Below are 18501 nucleotides of genomic sequence, written 5' to 3' on the forward strand. Positions count from 1 at the left end.
TGATGATCCCAGGGTCCTGGGACTGAGTCCTGCATTGGGACTCCCCACCCAGCTGGAAGCCTGCTTCTCCCTCTCCCTGTCACTGCCTTTGCTGTACTTTCTCTGTTGAATAAATAAACAAAATCTTAAAAGAATTAATCAAGGCAATCTTATAGATCAACTGTGAAAGGCTTATATTTTCATATATCAATTTTTTCAATAAAGTTACAGTATTGAAGACACTGTAGTATAGAGAATATACAAATAGTCAATAGACTTATGAAAAATACTCAATTTTATTCTTTATCAACAGTATGCAGATTAAAAGAATGAATGATATTATTATACTCCTGTTGGAATAACTAAAAGGGAAAGGTAGGGAAAGAAAAAAAAAAAAGAAAAGGAAGACAGCTCCAAGTATTGGTGAGAACTAAGAGCAGTTGCAATCCTCACACACTTCTGATGGGAGTGTAAATTGGTACAATCATTTTGGAAATAGTTTTGACACCATCTAACAAAGCTGAATACATGCATAACATATGACCCAGAAATTCTAGTTTGAGATTAATTCTCACAAGAAATTGCGTGTATGTTCACCAAAAGATAGGCACTAGGATATTACAGCAGCATTATTTGCAATAGCCAGTAACCGGAAAAGAGCCAGATGTCTATCAATAATTGAATGGAGAGACACAACTGACAAACTCTTGAATGAAATTGTAGAACACAGCTAGAATGAACAAGGTACAAAGATTAGTGCAACAGGAACGAATCTCAAAAATACAATGATGAGGGGCACCTGGGTGGCTCAGTGGGTTAAAGCCTCTGCCTTTGGCTTTGGTCACGATCCCAGGGTCCTGGGATCGAGCCCCTCAGTGGGCTCTCTGCTCAGCGGGGAGCCTGCTTCCCTTCCTCTCTCTCTGCCTGCCTCTCTGCCTACTTGTGATCTCTGTCTGTCAAATAAATAAATAAAATCTTAAAAAAAATACATGGTGAGTGATAGAAGCCACACACACACACACACATACACACACCCACACACACACCAAATGGCATATTATTTATGTAAAATTTAAAAGCAAGAAAAGTAATCTATTGTGCTAGAGTTAAGACAGTGACCTTTGGGGTGGAGACCCAAGTTTGGAGGGGGGGATTACTAGGAAGAAAAGCAAGGGGGGATTGGAAATGTTGCTAATGATCTATTTATTTTTTCTTGGTTTTCTAAAAATTAATTTTGCACCAACTTTCCAAAAATTCATCAAGCTGTGATTTTTGTGTGTGTTTTTCTAAAAAATATATTGGTGGGCAGCTGGATGCTTTAGTTACAGCAGGTATCAGTCACTCAGCTTTAACATATGATTCTTATGCAAAAATTAGACTCCAGTGAAGTACAGTTTTCTAGGTTTCCAAGAAAAAATTAAAATGTGAATTTTAAGTAAATCCTCCTTTTCTTTTAATTCCAATATAGTTAATGTAATTAAATATTTTTAAATGTAAGCAACCAATTCAGATCAAAACAACCACAAAACCAGCAATGTGGGTCAAAAGATAATAATAACAGCCACAAGTTTATAGTGTTTGCTTTGAGATCCATCTCTCAGTTTTGTAATAGGGATAATACCACACTACACAATAGTGATTTCAACATTTAAACGAAAAATTGTGTAGAGGGGTTTATCAAAATGTCTGGTGTATAACAAGTGATTGATACATGGTGGCTATAGACATGTTGCTGTTTGAAACCATAACGTGTCTCTTAAAATTTATCTTAATGATCCTTTATTTTGGTGGACCTTTTACTGAAATCCCACACCTTTACTGTAGTAGCATTGCATCAACCACAGAGTAGATATTCAATACAAATTTGTGGCTTAAATATATGTGAATTGATTGATTAATAATGATGTATATTTATATAATTGAGAGTTTCAGCATAGTTGGCATTATTTCTATAGCTTATGTCATATCATGGAATGCTGTAGTAATGTTAGGATTCTGGAGATCATGGGAAATTTAAAGGCTAATTATAGACGGTTTAGACTAGTTATAGACAATTTTCAGGTAGCTGGAGTTAAATAAGTGTATCATTAAAACACATGTAAAAGTGTTTCCTACTCTATCCTAGGCAGGTGGTAAGAATTGGTTCACAATATCCCCTTTTGCCATTTGTGAGCTCTGTCTTGCATTCTTCATATCTTTTCAAATGGTTCTGAGCATGGGGCAGGAAAGGCATGTACTGCCACCACCACTGACTCATTCATTTACACCACCCCTCCCACCATCGTTGGTCTTGGTTATTTTCAGGTCTTCACTCCAGTCCCTGCTAAAAGTTCTGATGCTGCCAGTACCTGTCGCTGCTGCTTAAATCCACAGACATACACATCAGGGCAGCCAACGTACACCACTGAGGGTGTCCATATCTATGTCAAGGGCCAATGAGTCTTATCACAGTAGAAGCTATCAGCACATATCCTATTGCTGTAGAAGCAGCCAGAAGCATTCTCTGACACCTAGTACCATAGCACGTTTAGATTTCAGTTGCACGTTTGCTGTAATCCTCTTTCCAATAAAGGAATCCAAGGGAGTTGAACCGGTGCTAGATCTTAGCAAGCAACATCCAATATTATGCAGGGAAGAGGGAATGGCTGGAGGGAGATGTCAATTTAAAAAAACAAAAACAAAAACAAAACAAAGAGACAAAGAGGGATGGAAAAAGCCTTTAGCCACAGGGAGGAAAAAAAATGGTTTCAAAAGAGAATCGAAGTCATACTCTAATGTTAGGATTTCAACCAGTTTACCTACTGTCCCTGACACAAACAACCAAGAGAGGGGATCCTTGAGTTAGGGGCTTGGAACTCAGTTGCCTTGAACTGATATAGAAGAGACCTGCCAGCATCTGATTTACCCACTGGGGCTGGACGCAGCTCCAGAACCTGGTTGTGCTGAATTGTCCTTGTACACCATGTTCCTCTACTCAGGGGAAATTGCCCCTTCCACTTTAACAGTGTTTTCCAGATTTGAATATTGGCACAGAAGAACTTCAGAAACCCACAAGTCCAAAGCATCCATCTTGTCAATTACAAAGTTGACAGTCACTCAGAGAAGTTAACTAATTTGTAGAAATCATTCAGCTAATTATAGCAGAAATAGAACTAGATTCTAGATCTTTGATTTTCAATGGAGTACTCCACCACTCTGTCACTATGACAGAATTTTTCTGATCCTTTCTTGAGAATGGGTTTACTCAGAAGAATGAATGGAACAAACTAGAAAGAAAGGCACTAGGAATGGTGTCATTTCACTGTATCTTGCTTGAACTACACTGCATATATTTCCATGAACAACACTGCCCACATTCTAATCCACTGAGGAAGAAAGTAGAGAAAGTGATCTCTCTCCTTTTCAAGCAAAAACCAGTATTTGTTTGTTGCACGTTGCTAACTTTTTAGATATATAAGTGTATTACTTTCTAAGTGGGGTCCAAGGGTAGCCACGGTGAGTATCTAATAAATATGACAGCAGATGTTAAAATTTAAGAATAAATTTCTTCACCTCAATTAACATGATGAAAGAAAGTATTGGGGCACCTGGGTGGCTCAGTAGGTTAAAGCCTCTGCCTTTGGCTCAGGTCATGATCTCAGGGTCCTGGGATCGAGCCCCAAGTCTTCCCCCTCTCTCTCTGCCAGTCTTTCTGCCTGCTTGTGATCTCTGTCTGTCAAATAAATAAAGAAAATCTTTAAAAAAAGAAAGTATCAACTAGGCAATTGTGTGATTTTGAATTTATTCAATTTCATATTTAGGTATACCTCTATGAAAGCAATCCATGTGTCATTCATTTGTAAGATATGCCTTGAGGTGGGAGTGGAAGGCAAATGTCAGCTCTCTGGTTAAGCTTAGGCTAGCTTCGCTAATGATACTCTAAATGAGCAGAAAGAGATTTTCCCTTGAAAATGTAAGAGTCAGCTTGACTTAACTTCTCTTATGATTAAGCCTGCCTCCAGTATCTGAATAATTCTTTCCTTAGATAGGGAGGAAAATACAGTGTTAAGGAAGTTATTTATTTAGAATGTCAAATTCTTTGAAATAAAAACCACACTGTTAAATGCCATCCTGAGTGAAAAAGGGAAAGAAATGTGAGCATACGCACAACCTTAAAAAGAGCTTAATGTCATTATGTTTTTCTTGAGAAAGTCAACATCATGCATGTGCGTGGTGCATAGAATAGGTTGCTGGCCAATAAGTTCATGCATGTTTCAAATAGGACCGCATTAAAGTCAATGTGTTCTCGATGTGCCATAAACTCTTTTAAAAGTTGTGTGTTTTAAAATGATATAACTCTCATTATCAAAAAAATGAATGAGACTAAAATGTACAAAAATGAGAATACAGGCCCTCAACAATCTGACGTTCAGAGATCATCAGTGTTTCCCTCTTGGGATATGGACCTCTGGACATCTCTCCATGCACACGTTTGTGTTCACACACACACACACTCTCTCTCTCTCATATGAATACAATCTTACAAAATACGCTCTGCAGAACCTACTTTCCCCAACCATGAATAAACTTGCCCATTTCACAGGAAGATGGATAAAGTCTCCATGAATGTGTGTTTGCAAGTGTCCTCTTTCTTTGTTTTTAAAGATTTTGACACAGATCACAAGAAGGCAGAGAGGCAGGCAGAGAGAGAGAGGAGGAAGCAGGCTCCCTGCTGAGCAGAGAGCCCCATGCGGGGCTCAATCCCAGGACCCTCAGATCTGAAGGCAGAGGCTTTAACCCACTGAGCCACCCAGGCGTCCCAGAAAGTGTCCTCTTTCATAACGGAGCTTCAGCACACAGGAGCCCAGTGAGTACTACTGCATTATGCAACACTGATAATATTTCAGAGGGTGAATCTCAAATAGTTTTGATAAGATACCATTAGCTGAAAGCCCCACCTGTGAGCTAAATTTGCATGTTTCTTACACATACTCTTTTTTAGGATTTGTATTATGAAAATTTAAGCAAAAAGAAAAGAATTCTACAGTAACCATCCACACACCTGTACTTCGATTCACCAGTTGCTCACAGGTTGCTGTGTTTTCTTTGCGTACCAATGAAACTCTCAGTTTAATCTCTTTGATTTTTTTTCTGAAGCATTATAAAACAACATGACACTTTGCTCTTAAAGACTTCAGCCCGAGAAAACAAAAAATTATCAACATTCTCTTACATTTACATTCATATTATCATACTATTATGTGTAGAACAGTCAGATTTTTTTATAATGTCATGATGAACTTTCGTCAAGCGAAAATTGGGGGATGTGAATTTTGCACAAAGTTTACTTTGCACTTTATTTTTTATACACATAGAGAATCCACAGGGTATCAACATTGATTAACTATAAAAGAGCTGTTTATATCCTTTGACATGGAAGCATTACGTTTGCGTAATTAGCCCCCTCTTGTATTCAGAAAACCTAGATTCACTTACATCCCTTTAAAACTATTACCACAGGACATCAGGCAGCGGGTCGCCCTCTTCAAACACAGTACAACATGCACCTGGTTCTTATAAAGCTAAGAAACAAAGATTAAAGCAATAGACAGCAAATACGAGCTGGCTTCCAGGGATTTTATTCACCTGAATCCTTTGGGATCATAAGGATAAATGTGATAGAAGGGAGTTCCTTCAGCAGTCCTGAATCAACTCACGAGGATCAAAGTATGTATTTTTCTTCATAATACACTTGAGGAGATAGAGTCACTTTTCGTCATTGATACGATCTTCTTCTCCCCCACACTTTTTCTCTTTTCCATCTTTCGTTTACCATTGCAGTGACGATCCACAACGTGGTAACAAGGAAAGAGGTCTTTCCTTATTGATAGATTTCTAGGCATCGAAGCCATTTGCCACTCATCCTAGGTGTTCTCCAATCATGCATTATTTAAGTGAAGGCAGCTATCTCGAGTTAGGATGGATTTATTAGCTGGGGGCAGGGACTACAGGAGCTTTATAGGGGTGTGATGGGAGGGAAGCGGGTCTCTCCTGTTGAAGAGGGGCTGCTTGGAACAGCTGTATGAATGCTCATCTGCCGTCCTGAGAAAGGACGATGGCTTGTGCAGCTCTCCTCTACGGCGACATGGGGACACTTAACCAGGGCATTGAACTCAGCTCTGCTAGCCGTGAGATTGGAGCTCTGCCTCACCCTTGAGCAAACCTATGCTGTGAAACTCCGATGACTGCTTCCTGCCCCACAACCCGTCCTCCACTCAGCCATTGGAAAGAAGTTCCACGGGAGGGCAGGGCAAAGACAACAGCTCCTGAGCACGTCCAATGCAGAGGAGTTGTATGAGGCAGTTGCTGCAGACGAAACTGCGAACAGGTATGGTTAAAAAGGGAACCACTGACTTCCTGTGAGCACGCGTTCCAGTCTGCAAAGTTGAGGCTGTTTAGTTCATCACAAAGGAAGTGCTCTCAGCACCCCGGAGGTGCTGTTCCCAGGGGCTTTGAGTTGTGGGTGGAGGAAGGCATGCTGAGATGAAAGGCCACCTTCCCATTGTTAAGGTCACCATGCCTCTGGTTGGGTTTGTCCCTGACTTACGGCCGCAAGTCATGGATGTGTGGCCCTCAGAGTCTTGCTTACAAGGTTCACAGCACACACTCTGCAGCTGCACCACCCAGCTAGGAGGAGTGAAACCAGTGGAGCCTTGTAGGCTGAGCTCATTTCCGCCCACATCAGAAACAACAGAGGAGTTTGTGGAGAGCTACACTTGAGCCCTCCATTAGCTGTTTTACATCTTCTAGACCAAGATGCCACTTCCTACACCCTGTGTAAGCGGGGAACCATGTGGACACAAAGTCGTAGGAGGACCTAGCCCTAAATGTGCTAAGGCATTGAGAAGGCTTTCCTTATTCACACTTGCTTTCCAGTGACATTCTTCACAAATAAACTCCACTCCCTTCTCCCTCCTGGGATTTTATGACACTAGACACATTTTGAGAGCATGGAGAAAAGAAGAGGAGAGGAGAAGAGGGGAAGCCAGAAGAGGAGGGAAAGACAGGGGGAGAGATAGGAGAGAATGTGCCAACCAAAGGTTTAGGGGTGCCTGGGTGGTTTAGTAGGTTGAGCATCTTACTCTTGGTTTCAACTCAGGTCATGATCTCCTGGGTCCTGAGATCAAGTCCTTTCTGGGGCTCTGAGCTCAGCAGGGAGTTTGCTTGCAGATTCTCTCCCTCTGCTGTTCCCTTTACTCTCTCTCTCTCTCTCTCACTCTCAAATAAATAATTAAATCTTAAAAAAAGAAGATAGAATTTTTAAAACGATATGTTACAAAGTCATACATTCTTTTTTGAACAAAAATAAAAATGAGTTGGTAGTGAAAAAGCAAAAAGGAAGCATTTACTGGTGAATACTCAGAGTTTTTCATTCCATTGAAATCGACACTCTCAAATGCATTGATGAGACATCTTTAAGACCTTCTACTTCTGGTTTCTGCCATCAGTTCCATAGCTTTTCCTTTGGTTCTGGCCCTCACCATGGTGTTGTGATTATGGTCCCTTCACTCAGTCAGATCTACTCTATGCTATTGACAAGAAGATTTAGTAAAAATAAATTTTATTATATCCCTCCCCTCCTTAGATGGCTTTGATGATTCTTCATTACCCACAGACTGAAATCCAAACTACTAGTAAAACAGCCAAGGCTTATCCTGATCCAGGAGTGGCCTACCTCCCCATATCCCCACCTTTGCATACCCATGATTCTGTGAATTGAAGAGTTTTGTTGGAAACCTCTGTGCAGTACATTTGTACCTGTTGTTCCTCTAACCACCACCCCCCCCAGCTCAATAACCTTGTCTGTGCACCTTCTACTCACCACTCAAGCATAATTGATCACTTCCTCCTTCATGCCACAGTGTCATACTTTATCACTCCGTGTTTTAATTATTTGCTTATAAGTCTGTTTGCCTACTAGATAGTAAGCTGCTGGTGGGTATAAGCTTTGTTCCTACTTATTTTTGTGTTCTTATATCCTATTGGTAATAAGATATTGCCTGGAACATACTAGATATAATTCTAAAAGTATTTGTTGAAGAGTAAATCATTGAACATTCCACTATAAGAAAGTCTTGTTCCCTGTGGTTACTCCGGGCACTTTCTGTTGCAAGTGTCACAAAATTGGACTTAATCTCATTTAAGCAAAGAGGTAAATTATTAGTTAATGTAAGATAAAACACTTAGGGTAATTATTAGATTAGAAATAACTAGACTTGACACATGAAAATACCGTGTTTTTCACACATCTTGTTTCTCCTACCCATGGTTGTATTTAGGCTGTTTTGGCTTTAGCTTTAGAAATGGCATGGTAGCAAGAGAAGTTCCAAACTCCAGCCTTTTTAATTTTTTCACTTTTCAGTGCAGCAGGGGAAAAAAGGGGGGGTGAGTGGAGTTCTTTCCCAGAAATACCAGTTAAATTCACCCAAGCCGAATGTACTCTAATTGGGTTATGTGCCCATTATGGAGCCAATTTCTCTGGCAAGAAGACAGCTCTACCCTGATGGACTTAAGGCCAAATGGTGTGCTCAACCATTTGGTTTTGGTGTTTCTTCAGGGTCACAGGGGACTGACAGTGGAGAGGGAAACATAGTCAGAGTCACCAGAAGGAGGAAGAATGAAACTGGGTGACAAAAACAATGGGCCAATTATAGGGTTATGAAGGAAATATTTGGTTCCTTTAAACCAAGATTTGGGAAGTTGGGAGCTTCATTTCTTGCTTCATTTCTAATGAGAAAATCCAAAAAGTCATCTCCTACTTGATTTTAGTATAACTCTTACCACTCAGTGTAGATCTTTTAAATGGAAACTTTGTTCATTTTGATATTGGAGTTGAATTTATGGCACAAGAAAACTAATTATTTTTGATCAACACAGTCAAAATTGTTGATTCACATGGCCCAGTGGGGAAAGACATTTGTAAGGGATAAGGCTAGTGAAATAGTCACAGTTGTTTCTTTTTTTTTAATTAAATGTGACTTTTCACCATCATGTTTAAGAGCTGCCCTGGTTGCCCATTATTGTCTAACAAACTATGCCAAAAATTACAGCTTAAAATAATTTATTATTATCATATCTCATGATTCTGGGGACCAAGAATTTAGATAGGACATGGTACAGATGACTCATCGTGCCCTGCTATCTGGGGCCTCAGCTGAGGTCACACAAATGTCTGAGGGCTAGAAATATTGAAGACTGCTGAGTGTCTCTTTTTCTCTCAAGATCTCACTCTGCCAAACCCAGTCTGCAGCCTATTGTATAGCCCATGAGCTAAGATTTTAAAATGTTTTAATATTAAAAAAATCTGAAGAACAATGTACCTTTCAAGTCTAAAGCATTTTTGTATCTCTAAATAAAGCTTTATTAGAACACAGCTACACATATCTGTTTAAATATTGTCTATTCTCTGCAACCATATATCCTATTGTTTAGCAACCGAAGATATCTATTTGACCCTTAAGAGGAAAAATTTGCTGACTTCTACTTTAAATGACTTCTACATGTGGAAGTAAGGAGTAAGGCATCAAGAGCAAGTAGTCACAGGACAGGAAATGGAAGGGGCCATTTTCTTCAAGTCTTTTCTGTTGTTCAAGTAATGTCACAGAATGAGTAGCTGGGGCTCCTGTGTGGCTGTCGAGTGGCCAACTCATGATTTTTGGTTCATGTCATCTCAGGGTCCTGAGATCAAGCTCCACCCCTCATCAGGCATAGAGCCTACTTAAGATTTTCTCTCTCCCTCTCCTTTTGTCCCCCTTTCCCCATGGATTATCCAATCATTAGTTGAGGAAGCTAAGGTTTGACAGATAATTTTATAAATAGGAAGAGATGAATAATTTTCCTAAGCAGGGAAATTTAAAAAAAGAATGGCTACGTGGTCAGAGAGCAAATAAGTGGGAAACGCAAGAACAGAAAGAAGGTCTTGTTCGTGGATCAATGCTTAGATCACAAGCTGTGTTCTCTAAAGAACTAACAGTAGTTGAGCCCTTTCCATGTATAAGACATTATGCTAGATGCTTGGCATATCATTTCATTTAGTTCACATTCTAATGCTAGAAAGTAGTAACTACCATTTTATATTGAGAAAACTGTGCTAAGGAAAAGGTGCCAGTAAATGCAGATAACAAAATAACTTTCCATAAGGTCTCAAAACTTGGCAGCAGCATTTAAATTTTTAGGAAAGAAAGCTGACTCGAAAGCACAAGCTACCAATGTATTACACTAAATATCTAATGGTTACTTGTATGTTAAAGTTTTCTCATGTGGGAAGAAGAAATGCACATTTTTCATGTATTCATGTGTTAATCTACTTGTTCATTTAGACCATTATTCTCTGCTTTACTGACAGATATGTACTGGGCATCTTCTAGAAGACAGGCCCTGTTCCTGGCACCATGACTTAATGGTGGTCAAGACAAGTAGGCCCTTTGCCCTTATGGAGTTTACATTTGATTGGAACACTAGCCAGATGAAAGGCTAGTAAATAAAATAAACATATACATAAAATATCACAATTACTGAAAAATGTTACAAAGGAAAAGATTGAGAGGTTGAGATGAAGGAGAGAATGAGAATTGGTCATCCTCTTCAGAACCTTCTTCTTCAGTGACCTATGTCCTTTCTGATAGTTAAGCCATGATGTAAAATTGAGAAGGATTTGATGATGAGAGGTCAGAAGAAAAGAGCATTGTTCAAGGAAGCAGCATATGTAACCACCAAAGTGGGACCAAAATAAATCCTGGAGAACAAAGTGGGAGTCTGGAGGGTCAAGTGTGAGAACCATGCTGGAGCTAAAATTTACAATCTAGCTGTCCTCCAAAAGTTACATTCCATAGTAGCTGGCTGGTAGATGTTCAGCTGGAGACTGGATTTTCCCATTTCTCCTTTTCCTGTATGGAGGCCTGACAATGTGGCAAGTTATTGTCAAAAGAGTGGGTGGCAAAGTGGTATGTGTCAATTGCAGGCCTTGTGGGTTCTGATAAGGAGTTTGGATTTTATTTGAATTGCAAATAGAATCCATTGACAGTTCTTAGGACACAACAGAGGCATATATACATTTTAAGAAACTCTTGTTGCCTTGTGGAGAAGGAAGAGGGGAAGTGGAAGGACTGGTTGAGATGCGGTATTAGTGCTCTAGGAAAGGAATGGTGTCCTATAGACATAGAAGTCGCAGAAGTGGGAAGAAGGAGATGACACAGATACGCATCATAGACACTCAACTGAGAAAATGTGTTTCTGGATTGGGCTTGCTAGCTCAACGTGAAGATGAAGAAGGAGGAAAAAGATGAGGATGCAAAAGGTGATCTGCAGGTATCTGACTCGAGAGTGACAGGTAGATGGCTGTACCCTACATCTGCTGGGCCAGGAGAGCAGCAGGGTGGCATGGTGAAGTCAAGAGTTCAGATTCAACATGGTTGTCAATGGAACACGCACATGCCTTGACATTTCAGGTAATAGGAAACAGGGACACAGAGGTAAGGTTTGGACTGAGCATAGAAAGTAGGAATGGATCTCTGAATCCATGGAAATCCCCGGTTTTTCAGTTCAGGGCACTGAACTACAATATTTAAAAGCTGGATAGAAGAGTTTAAGGAGGAGACCCTTGGAAAATTGCTTTTTTGGTATTCCATGCATTAACCCTGTTGATTACTTCTAAGAGACAGGTAGGTAGGTTTGATTAAAAATGTTACTTGAGTCGGGGTCATTTCTGTTTCCATCTGAGTTACATAGAAGTATATTTATTCGTAAGTGAAAACTCCTTAATGTAGAATTTGTGGGAGTTGGGTGCAGCTCAGATTTATAAACTCAGAACTTGGGTTCGAATTTAGAATCTGTCTCTTATAAACGAACGAAGGAAAGTTTCTTTTCTTAATCCGGGCCTGTTCACTCATCTAAAGAAATGACACAATACTCCCTCATACAGGTGCAAAGATCAAAAGGGTGAATTCACATTAGTGCTTAGCACAATGCTCTGTAGATAGTAGGTACTGAATCTATCACCACCCACCACCATGACTCTGTCCAAGCAGGATGCTGTGGTTAGTAGTAGCAGTATTTGAGAAAACATAACTAATTAGAGCTGAAACTTCCCCCTTGGTACTTTAATTTATATTCTTGTTCTATCAACTTGCACAGATACATGATACGTTTCCATTTTTGCTTTAGTTCGCTCACTACTATGGTGTCCTTGTTATGGTGCTTAGTTTACATTTGTTTTGCTTAAAATATTTGTTTCTTTTTAAAAAATTTTAATTCAGCTAATTAACATATATTATTAGTTTCAGAGGTAGGGGTTAGTGATCCATCAGTCTTACATGAGACCCAGTGCTCATTACATCACGTGTTCTCCCTAATGTCCATCACCCAGTTATCCCATCACCCCACACCCTTCCCTCCAGCAACCTACAATTTTTTTTAGCCATGAAAATTTGTTACTTTACATATTAAATAGGTCAGCAATCCTTAAAAATGGAAGTGCCAAGATTACCTGACAAGTAATAAGTATTCACAAATACTATGCTTCCCCTGTAAAACAAGTAACTTTTTAAAGATAATATTCCTTCAGTACCAAAAAAAGCCCAATGCTTGACAATCATCTGGAAGAAAACTAAGCAATTCTTAAGACCGAAGTATGCCCTGAAGATTTGAACTGTCTTATATTCATCAAAAAATTGAACACACACACAGACACACACATTTGTTCATACATATATCACCTACATACATCATATTATATTACACTATAGTTAGTTGTGCATTGTTCATTTTTCTCCCTGACCTGAATTCCTACAGGGTGTGGATAATATTTTACTGATTTCTTATAAGCACTGTATTCCACACATTGTACAATGTTTTGGCACTCTTGTTTCTACTCCTCGAAGTTTTCATGGAAATTTTTTTCTTATCCAAAGTCAGAGTATTATTGGTAGAAATGTCTAGCTGTCCTCCAAAAGTTACATTCCATGGTAAGCTGGCTGGTAGATGTTCAGCCCGAGACTGGATTTTCCCATTTCTCCTTTCCCCCTGTATGGGGGTCTGACAATGTGGCAAGTTATTGTCAAAAGAGCGGTAGGCAAAGTGGTATGTGTCAATTGCAGGCGAGGTTTTTAAAACTTGGTGTGTGCCTTATTCATGCTTTCTCTCCCCTTCTGCCACTTAACGAAGATAATAGCAAGGCCCAGAAACTGTGAAGGCTCAAGGTAGAAAGGACCCATTCCCTGAATCACTACATGGAGAAGACCAACAGCCGACCTCGGAACGGTAGCTTGGTCTGTTTTGTGAAAAATAAGCTCCGTCTGTGTTTGAGCTTTTATCACTGTGAGTTGCTATTAGTTCCAGGAGATAGCATTAACCCTAACAAGCCCAGGACTCAGAAGACTTGCATTAAGATGGAGCTACATCTTTGGAAGCTGAGTTTGGCTTTACATGCTTATTCTATTTCCTTCTGCATAGAGTGCAGAAAAATGAATTTGTCTTTGTAAACAGGAAGAATAAAGGTGCCCAACTAAGAAGTATAGCAGATATTATTTTGTAACCTTAATCCAGGTGTTCAAAACTTGTCACACTTCTGTATTTCCTGTAACTCAATCTAGCTCTAAACCTCTGCCGATTTTATTACCAAAAAGGGCAGCACATTTCATTTCCATCTCAGGGCTGCAAAGGAGTTCTGTCCATCTTGGGCTACCCAGACACCTTAAGAAGGAAGCTGTGGCTATTTATGCATTTTAACAGTGAATTACAGTACACCTCTGCCCATGGGCTCAGGTGGCCATCCTTATTAAACATAAGTTTTGGTGGGAAAGGCAGACAGAAATTAAATAATTACCCAAACAATGAGTCTTCTTATAGACAAGAAAAATAGATCCTACCTATAGGACTGGGAGAATATTGACAGATAGGAGAGTTTTTAAAGTAGAGAGGGCACTGTATATAAAGTCTCTTACGTGATAAGGCTAAGGTAAACAGGAAGGAATGAGCCAGTGCCTTCTGACTGGGGAGAAGTGAAATGGTAAAAAACAGGCTTATAGAGGAAGGCAAACATTGGGCCTGGCAGGGCCTTGGGGGGTTCTGTTAAGCATTTTTTTAAAAATCCAGATTCAGTGGAAAAGTATTGATAGGATGAGGGAAAGGTGCACAAGATACAATTTTGTTGAGAAAAGACCTCTCCGACTAAGAGCAGAAAAGGGATGGGGAGTGAGAAACCATATCAGGGCAGATACAGGCAAAAGTGTTAGAAGGTCATTTTAGTGGTTTATTCAAGCTACGTTAGTAGTTGGATGAAGATGGTGGTGGTGTACATGGCGACAAGTTGACAAATCGAAGATATATTTAGGAAGTAATGTGGAGAGAAGCTTGTGATGGATTGGAGCAATTAAGTTTTGAGAGTGACCCGAGGTCTCTATTTTCACAATGGAATGGCTGGTGGTACCACAGCCTGAGTTAGAGAACCCTAGAACAAAATTTTATTGGGGGAAGAAAGATGACGAATTTAATTTTAATCTCCTCTCTTCCACGGTTCTCTCCCAGTGTGTTCACTGGGTCCGTTTACTAAGCCTGTCCGGTCCCTGGAATTGTAGCTACATGGCTAGAGTTCTAATTATTTTACCAGATGCTCTCGTGACCTCCTGGGGCACTCTCCCTTTAACTACAGTGGCCAGAGTAAAGCATACAAAAGCAGAGTAAGAAACGAAACTCCCAGAAGACCAGACCAAGTGGAGAGCTGAACGTGGGTCTCTGCACACGTGACTCACAAGGTTATGCACCACACATCTCTTCTCACTCTCCAGAGGAGTTTGGGTTCTCAGAAATCACACCAAGAAGTACTTTGCCCGACTCAGTGGCCCAAGCAGCAGGAGCAGGTTTTCTCATCTTTTTATTCTCAGAAGCAGCAGCTCTGATGCCTAGTGAGGCAGTCTTATAGCCATTGAACTCTCTCTTTACTGGTTTGTAAAATAATATGTGGAACCTCGAAGACCATGGCATTGGCCTGGCTCCTTCTGGGCGGAGTTACCCCTAGAGGGTTTATAAAGCACTCCATCTTGGCGTGGGCACAAGCCTAACGTGACCATCACCCTGCACACAGGGCTTAGCAGGCAGGGGCTGGGTGACCAGGATTTTCTTAGAAGTGGCATATTTATGTTTTCCAATTTAAAAAAATAATAATAATACAGAGTCCCGCCCCCCCATGGCATGTTGTATCCCATGTTGTCAACCTGAGGAAGAATTTAAGATTGCGTCTAACTAAACCTGCCTAACCAGAGCTAATGTGTTAAAGACTTTCAACAAATCAGAGTAGAGAATGAATCTTTTTTAATGTGTTTCAGTGATTGGCCAAAGCAATCTGCAATGGCTTTAAGATGCCAAGAACATGATGGTTAAGAATTGTACCAGACTGAAGTTCTAAGAACTCATTACATCCAACTTGCATATTTCCTCATGTATTTCACCCTTGTTTTACTTAATTTAGTTTTATTTAATTTAATTTTGCAGAGTCCAATCCATAGCTCATCTAACACTGTTTACTCTGATTCTGTACTAAAATTTGGGAACGTCGGCACCGATCTTCTTTGAAATATATGAAATCTGCTATTAGCTTTTTTGAAAAAGCATTTTTGTTTTGTTTTGTTTGTTTTTGCAGTCCGTTATCTATTTGCACCACTTTCAAGCTGGATGCAGAAATTGTAACTTAAAATAGCATGTTTTACCACTTTGTTTCGTTTATGACACTGTCTACTGGCTATTTATTGATGCTGTTATGCTGCTATTCCACAGTGCTGCTTGAACCACCATGGGATTCACAGATGGGCTTCCAGAAATGTTTTATAAAAATAGGAAAAAAAAAAAAACAAGACTACTGCTTTACATCACTTTCAAGTAATCCCGGCTACCAAGAAAGACGCTACCACCAACCCCCACTTCCTATTAAATTGATGAAAAATTGGAGGGTTGTTTAAGCGATAGACACCTGTATGTAAGGACAAACACATCCATGCCCATCCCCTCCATGTGCAGGACTCCAGCTGGATACACAGAGTGTGAGGGAGGCATCAGTGATGATTAAGATACAACAAAGTGTGTATCAACTTCCTTTTTTATTTTCTGTTGAGAAAGTAATAATACTATCTGAATGCTGTTGTGGAACAAAGTTAACTAATTAAGCAAGTATGCGATAATTATTACAATTACTTTACCAGATGCTCTCATGATGTCTCAGTGAGCCTGTTCTAATTAAAGCATACACCATAGGTTGGACATGGAGTCATGACTCTCATTGTATCTCATCGTCCTGTTTTCCAACATTTTATTTCATCATAAATTCAGAAGCTGATACATCTCCTGTGCTATATTTGGTACGTGTGATATGTATGTGTCTAGCCATGCAATTGGAATAGTCCAGAAAGGAAAGTCATCCATTGCCAGGAGCCAGTATAGAAAGAAGTGTGGAGTGAGAGTTCAGCTTCCTGACGTCTTCAAAGGAATCTACCAATGTTAAGCATGGCTTGTAATCAGTAATGTGGGGCCTGAAGTAAAACATACACATCTCAGCTTAGTCCTTTTGGAATAAGAACAATGTGGAATCCATGGAAGATCAGGTCAGAATGGAATATTCTCTTAGTTTGTTAAAGATTACAAATATTTTGGAGGCAGATTTGGAAATCGGTATGAGAACTCATTGCCTGTATCATAGTTCTTCATATACCTGTTCATTAAACAGTCTGAGCTCACTTGGATATAAACAAAATCTTTATATTTTTTCCCCTGCCACTGGTCAGGTATCCTGCCACATTCCATTGATTTTAAGATGCACCTTTTATAAAATATATTTTAACACCACTGAAATAAAGATGCATCTTGCAATTAACAGTGCCTTTAAGCCAATTAAAGAAAACAGAATAGTGAATTTCATTTTTTCATGTCTTAACAATAAATAGGGCAGTTCTCATAACTTTCTAATTACTTTTGGGTACAAAAAAGATTTGTTCCAGCATATCAAACCCTTTCATTTCATATTCAATTCAATATTCATATTCAATTCAATATCATATTTCAAATTCAAAAATCCTTCACCTCCGTCAGAACGCTGCCTGTATGATTTGCAGAAGGGAACTGGTAGGGGCAGGTCCTAGGGGCGCTCCTCTCCCTCTGTCCTTTGGGTCTCTATTTCTCTTTTTTGCTGGGGCTGAAAAGAGGGCTAGAATACATATTCTATTGTATATTCTTTTAATTCTAACCCAGTGTGTTTATTCTGCAATGTTAGTTGGTTGTTTTCTTCATTAATTAATTTGGTTCTGAAAGCAACACTGAGGTAATACGATTAGCTCCACATTGGAGAGATTAAATATTTGCTAGAACTCAAGTTTAACTCTGTTTCTTGACCACTAGGAAAAAATACATAGACATCAGTATTGAATTTTGTACATCAGTTGGCATTGATGTATAGGAATGCATGGGTCAGGTTTACCTACACTCACCAGGAGAGTTAAAGTTCTGGTGCTTAGAGTGAGAACATCTGTCAAGGCAGTGCCACCTCTCCCTTTACACAGCTTGATGTTAGTGAGACTTATTTTTGTCTGGATTTGCATTTTACATAAAGATAGAGGGGCAGATATATCAAATAACATGGATTTCTTTGCTCAATACCCAAGTTTTCAAAAGGCAAAAGGACAGAACACAAGAATGTATTTTTAGAGCAAATCATAAAAACGTAGTATGCCCTCCTTTGTGCTCTTAAAATATTTTGTTAATTGATCACAGTAGATACTAAGTTTTATAATTGCTGGTGTTCAGTAATTCAGCCATTTATTTCACTGGTAAACATTTCTGCTGCCATCACGCCTTTCCTGTGATTCAGCAAACTTCCCAACAATTTTGATGGCTCTAGTCTTGCCAACTCTCAATATGTTGGCCACATCACAGATTCCTATGTAAGTCTTTTCACTCATTCTTTCAACAAATATCATTTATGGCAACCACTGTAATAAGCACCCCTTATACATCATAGTTTACCATCCAGAACATAGGTTTATGTTCTAGTGGGGAAGGTGGCTATGAATAAACAAATATGTCCCCAGATTTGGAAAAAACAAACATGATTTTGAAATAGAGAAGAACATGGAAGGACCAATTTAGTGTAAACAAGGTGGAAAGGGACATTACATGAGTTGAGAATGTGTACCAAAGCTGGATTTTATTCAACATGTAAAGTGAAAACCATTGAGAGGTGTTAAGGATCTATCATAATTTAACTTGTATTTAGAAAAGATCAAATCTATTTCTTGTGGAGGAAATACTGAAGGGAGATAAGATAGAAGCTCAAAGATGAGTTTAAAGGCTGTTTCAACAGTGATGGTGGCTTGGTCCCAAATGATATAATTGGAAATAGAGCACAGTTAAGATGGTAGAGATAGAATAAATTGAATGCAATTGTGACAGAACAAGAGAAGTAAAAAATAATACTGATGTTTCTGGCATAAGTTATTTGTTATA

This window comes from Mustela erminea, chromosome 17 (genome assembly GCF_009829155.1).
Source record: "Mustela erminea isolate mMusErm1 chromosome 17, mMusErm1.Pri, whole genome shotgun sequence".
Lineage (NCBI taxonomy): Eukaryota > Metazoa > Chordata > Mammalia > Carnivora > Mustelidae > Mustela > Mustela erminea.